The following is a 5393-nucleotide window of genomic DNA, read 5'->3' on the forward strand; positions in this document are numbered from 1 at the left end:
CTGTAATGGTGTTGATTTGTGCCTAAAATTTATGAGGATCACAAGAAGCCAATGATTCACTAAGAACCTCATAACAAACGAAATTCTGCTACATCTGCCTTGTGTATTAAGTTTACACTTAGATAGTTGGCCTCATGGTGTTTTTTGGCCTGCACGTTCTGTACGAACCACCCATGTATATGATGTATGCCGCTCCGGGACATATGGCCCGCTCATGGACCCTATGTCTCAGAGGGCATACGGTCGTGTGCATGAGCCCTTAAAGTTAGGTTTCTGACTGCTGTTCTTTCCGGCTCCCCTAGATGTAATGATCAAAAGTAAATGGAACTAATAGCCAACAACAAAGTTGCTAACAAAACTCGGGTCTTTTAAGCTCTTCCGTTGGGAAAGCCACGGAACTCCCACCAACTAGCGACTTTAGAGTAAACTTGCATAAACTCTACCCTTTCATGTAACCTGAAGAACTCATGCTAAACAAAGATGAGATTCTATATAACCTTGAACCATGATCTCTACAGCAAAGTATCAGAATTCTAACCAGTTTCTGTTTCTAAGGATGGGGTTAATTATTACAGCTATCAAACCATTTGTTACCATAATATATCAGGAGGCATAACACCAGAGCTTATAACTTTAAGAGGTTTCTACGTGGGCCAACAAGATAAAAAAAATTCAACAATGGGGGTGGTGACAACTTTAGAAGTAATCCTACTAGTGTATATCGTGAATGCATCAAATGGCCATGACATTGACTATTTTGTGACTGACATAAGGAGCGAGATCGTGAACAGTCATTTCTTGATGATAATGTGTTAGAAGCAGGAAAATGGGTGAATATAAGCGTCTGAGCAGTTTAGAAAATAACATCTCTAGAATGGCAGCTTTTTTGGGTTAGTACGTACCAAAAGTGATGCAAGAAAGGACCATCAGTGACCTGGTGACAGGGTCATAGGTGCCCAAGGCTCAATGATTTATATATAATTTTTCTGCTGGTGGTCCCCATGTTCTTTTTATTTCACCAATCGTGTAGACATCAAACACAATAAAATAAAAAAGTACAACGCATTAAAAACCCAACCTGAGGACAAAAAGGAGGTGGCTTTTATCCTCTAAGGCAAGTATGTACAACCTGCGCCCTCCAGCTTTTGCAAAACTATAACTCCCAACATGCCCTGATAGCTGTGGGCCACAGGTTGGGCATACCTGCTCTAAGGATACAGATGTAGCAGAACTAAAAGGTGACAAAAACGATGGAAAAAGTTGATTGCATTTTCTTGCCCTCTGGTCAGAAGAGGGCTATAGCACAAATTGCTGAAAAAGGTAATGCTCAATGATTGAAAGGTGCTAGAAAACATACTGCGTTGCTGAGATGTATCACTGGATCAAGTAAAGATCTGGTTCCCCTGGATTTTTTTATTTTAGTGTAGTCTATATTTTGATAAAAAAGGTAGTGAAATAAATAATCCAGAGGGACATAATCTTTGCCTGATCTTCATAGCCATAGACTGATCAGCATCCCCATTCTGACCTCTGTTCACTGCCGAAAGCACCTATAACGGACACATGACCATCAGAACTGGACTGTGGAAGAAGGTGGCCAAGTCTAATGAATAACATTTCTTTTACATCATGTGAACAGCTGGGTGTGTGTGTTATTGACCTGTGCAAAATATTGCACTTGAATGCACTATTGGGAAGAAGGCAAACCAGTGTAATGCTCTGGCAATGTTCTACATGGAAACCTGTCCCGGCATTTATGTTAACATTCATTTGTTACATAGCACCTATCTAACACCAGACCATGGTCACCCCTTTCTTGGCAACGATTTTACCTAATGGCAGTGGCAACGGTATAATGTGCCCTGCCACAACGCAAAATCTGATTCATATGAACATGAAAAAGAGTTTTTAAAAGGAGGATTTATGAAGAGAGCTATACTTACCTGCTCCCCACTCCCCCATTCAGACTCTATGGCTCTTGAACTGGCTTCACCAAATTCTGGTTCCCACCTTTCTGCACTGAAGGGTTCGTGTGCGCTGCTGCAGCCAGTAACTGGCCTCTGGTGACAAGACCCAACAATGATGTGTCACTTAGGGAAAGTAACTGCTGAGGCTAGTCATTGGCTGCAGCAGTATAAGTGTTGTGGTCCATGCAGGAAATTTACAGGTGGGATGGAAGTCTGTTGAAAACAGCCTGGAAGTCATGGATCCTGAACACAGCTCCAGGAAGCAGGTAAGTACAGTTCTTTTCACAGGTCCAGCTGGGTGATGAGGAAATAAAAAAAATCATGGACAACCCTGTTAGGCTCCATTCACACATCCGCAATTATACGGAACGGAATTGTGGACCCATTAATTTCTATGGGGCCTCACTTCCGGGTCCGTAATTCCGATCCCGAAAAAAATAGAACATGTCCTATTCTTGTCCGCAATAGTGGACAAGAATAGGCATGTTCTATTAGTGCTGGTGATGTGCGGTCCGCAAAATGCGGAACGCACATTGCTGGTTTCCATGTTTTGCGGATCCGCAAAACACACACGGATGTGTAAATGGGCCCTTAAGGTGATGAGTTGGCCTCCAAATTTCTCAAAAATCTCAGTTCAATTGGTTGTCTGTGGGTTGTGCTGGGAAAAACACAAGGGATCAATGGAGGACCCTTGTCAGAACTTAATATGCTTGTGGAGAGAATGCTTGTGGAGTTAGAATAGTTGAAGAGCTATGGATGGATGGACCCAGACAAGAGGTGCTTCAAACTCTCTAAGGCAGGGCTGGCCAACCTGAGGCTCTCCAGCTGTTGTAAAACTACAATTCCCACCATGCCCTGCTGTAGGCTGATAGCTGTAGGCAGTCTTTGCATGCTGGGAGTTGTAGTTTTGCAACAGCTGGAGAGCCGCAGGTTGGCCATCCCTGCTCTAAGGAGACTGTGGCAAAACAGCAGCTGGTGGAGCTGTGCTTGAGGAAGATGCTAGCGGGCTGTCATGCTAAAAGGATGGTTTGGAAGAGGAGATTGGGGTGGTCCTCTGGTTTGATAAGCACTGAGGGTTTGGGTTCCTTGAGGGGGAAACCAAGAATATGTAGATGAAGTTTCAGAATTTCACTTTTTTGGCAGATTTTAAATTTCTTCCAGTAACAAAGTAAGGGTTAACAGCCAAACAAAACTCAATATTTATTACGCTGATTCTGAAGTTTACAGAAACACTCCATATGTGGTCGTAAACTGCTGTTCGGGCACATGGCAGGGTGCAGAAGGAAAGGAACGCCATATGGTTTTTGGAGGGCAGATTTCACTGGGATAAATTTAAGTTTCCATGTCACATTTGAAGACCCCCTTGATGAATCCAATAGAGTAGAAACTCTAAAAAAAAAGACCCCATTTTGGAAACTACAGGGTAAGGTGGCAGTTTTGTTGGTACTATTTAGGGTACAATGATTTTGGTTGCTCTATATTACACTTTTTGTGAGGCAAGGTAACATAAAATAGCTGTTTTGGTGCCGTTTTTATTTTTTGTTATTTACAGTGTTCATCTGACAGGTTAGATCATGTGGAATTATTATAGAGCAGGTTGTTACAGATACGACAATACCAAATATATTTTTTTGGTTGTTTGTTTCAGTTTTACATAATAAAGCATTTTTTGAGAACATTTCTCCATTATTTTTGTTTATTTTTTTGGGTGATATCTTAGGTAGGGTCTCATTTTTGCAGGATGAGATGACTGTTTGGTATGATTTTGGGGTGCATATGAACTTTTGATCACTTGGTATTATACTTTTTGTCATGTAAGGTGACAAAAAAAGTTTTATTACACCGTTTTTTTTGTTAGTTTTTTACTGTGATCACCAGAGGGGTTAGGTCTTGTGATATTTTTATAGAGCAGGTCGTTGCGGACATAGCAATACCTAATATGTTAACATTTTTTTTAATTATTTTCAGTTTTACACAATAATATTTTTGAAACAAAAAAAATCATATTTAGTGTCTCCATAGTTTGAGAGCCATAGTTTTTTTTATTTTTTGGGTGATTGTCGTAGGTAGGGGCTCATTTTTGCCGGATGAGATGACAGTTGGCACTATTTTGGGGTGATATGACTTATGTTGATCGCTTGCTATATACACATGTAGGGTGACCAAAAATGACTTTTTTGACACCGTTTTTATTTTACCTTTTTTACGTTGTTCACCTAAGGGGTTAGGTCATGTGGTATTTTTATATAGCAGGTTGTTACGGATGCGGTGATACCTAATATATCTACTTTTATTAAGTTTTTTACATTTAACACAATAAAAGCATTTTTGTAACAAAAGAAATCATGTTTTAGGCCCCTTTCACACGAGCGAGTTTTGCCGCGCGGATGCGTTGCCGGGAGGTGACGCATTGCATCCGCACGGAATCCTGACCCATTCATTTTATGGGGCTGTTCACATGAGCGGTGATTTTCACGCATCACTTGTGCGTTGCGTGAAAATCGCAGCATGCTCCTCTTTGTGCGTTTTTCACGTAACGCAAGCCCCATAGAAATGAATGGGGTTGCGTGAAAATCGCAAGCATCCGCAAGCAAGTGCGGATGCGGTGCGATTTTCACCATGGTTGCTAGGAAACGATCGGGATGGAGACCCGATCATTATTATTTTCCTATAACATGGTTATAAGGAAAATAATAGCATTCTGAATACAGAATGCATTAGTAAAACAGCGCTGGAGGGGTTAAAAAAATAAAAAATCATTTAACTCGCTTAATCCACTTGATCGCGATGCCGGCATCTCCTTCTGTCCCCTTTACTGAATAGGACCTGTGGTGAGCATTAATTATAGGTCAAGGACCTTTGATGACGTCACTCCGGTCATCACATGGTATGTCACTTGATCTTTTACCATGGTTATAAGGGAAAATAATACAATCTACAGTCGTGGCCAAAAGTTTTGAGAATGACACAAATATTAGTTTTCACAAAGTTAGCTGCTAAACTGCTTTTAGATCTTTGTTTCAGTTGTTTCTGTGATGTAGTGAAATATAATTACACGCACTTCATACGTTTCAAAGACTTTTATCGACAATTACATGACATTTATGCAAAGAGTCAGTATTTGCAGTGTTGGCCCTTCTTTTTCAGGACCTCTGCAATTTGACTGGGCATGCTCTCAATCAACTTCTGGGCCAATTCCTGACTGATAGCAACCCATTCTTTCATAATCACTTCTTGGAGTTTGTCAGAATTAGTGGGTTTTTGTTTGTCCACCTGCCTCTTGAGGATTGACCACAAGTTCTCAATGGGATTAGGATCTGGGGAGTTTCCAGGCCGTGGACCCAAAATGTCAACGTTTTGGTCCCCGAGCCACTTAGTTATCACTTTTGCCTTATGGCACGGTGCTCCATCATGCTGGAAAATGCA

Source organism: Bufo bufo, chromosome 5 (genome assembly GCF_905171765.1).
Source record: "Bufo bufo chromosome 5, aBufBuf1.1, whole genome shotgun sequence".
Classification (NCBI taxonomy): Eukaryota; Metazoa; Chordata; class Amphibia; order Anura; family Bufonidae; genus Bufo; species Bufo bufo.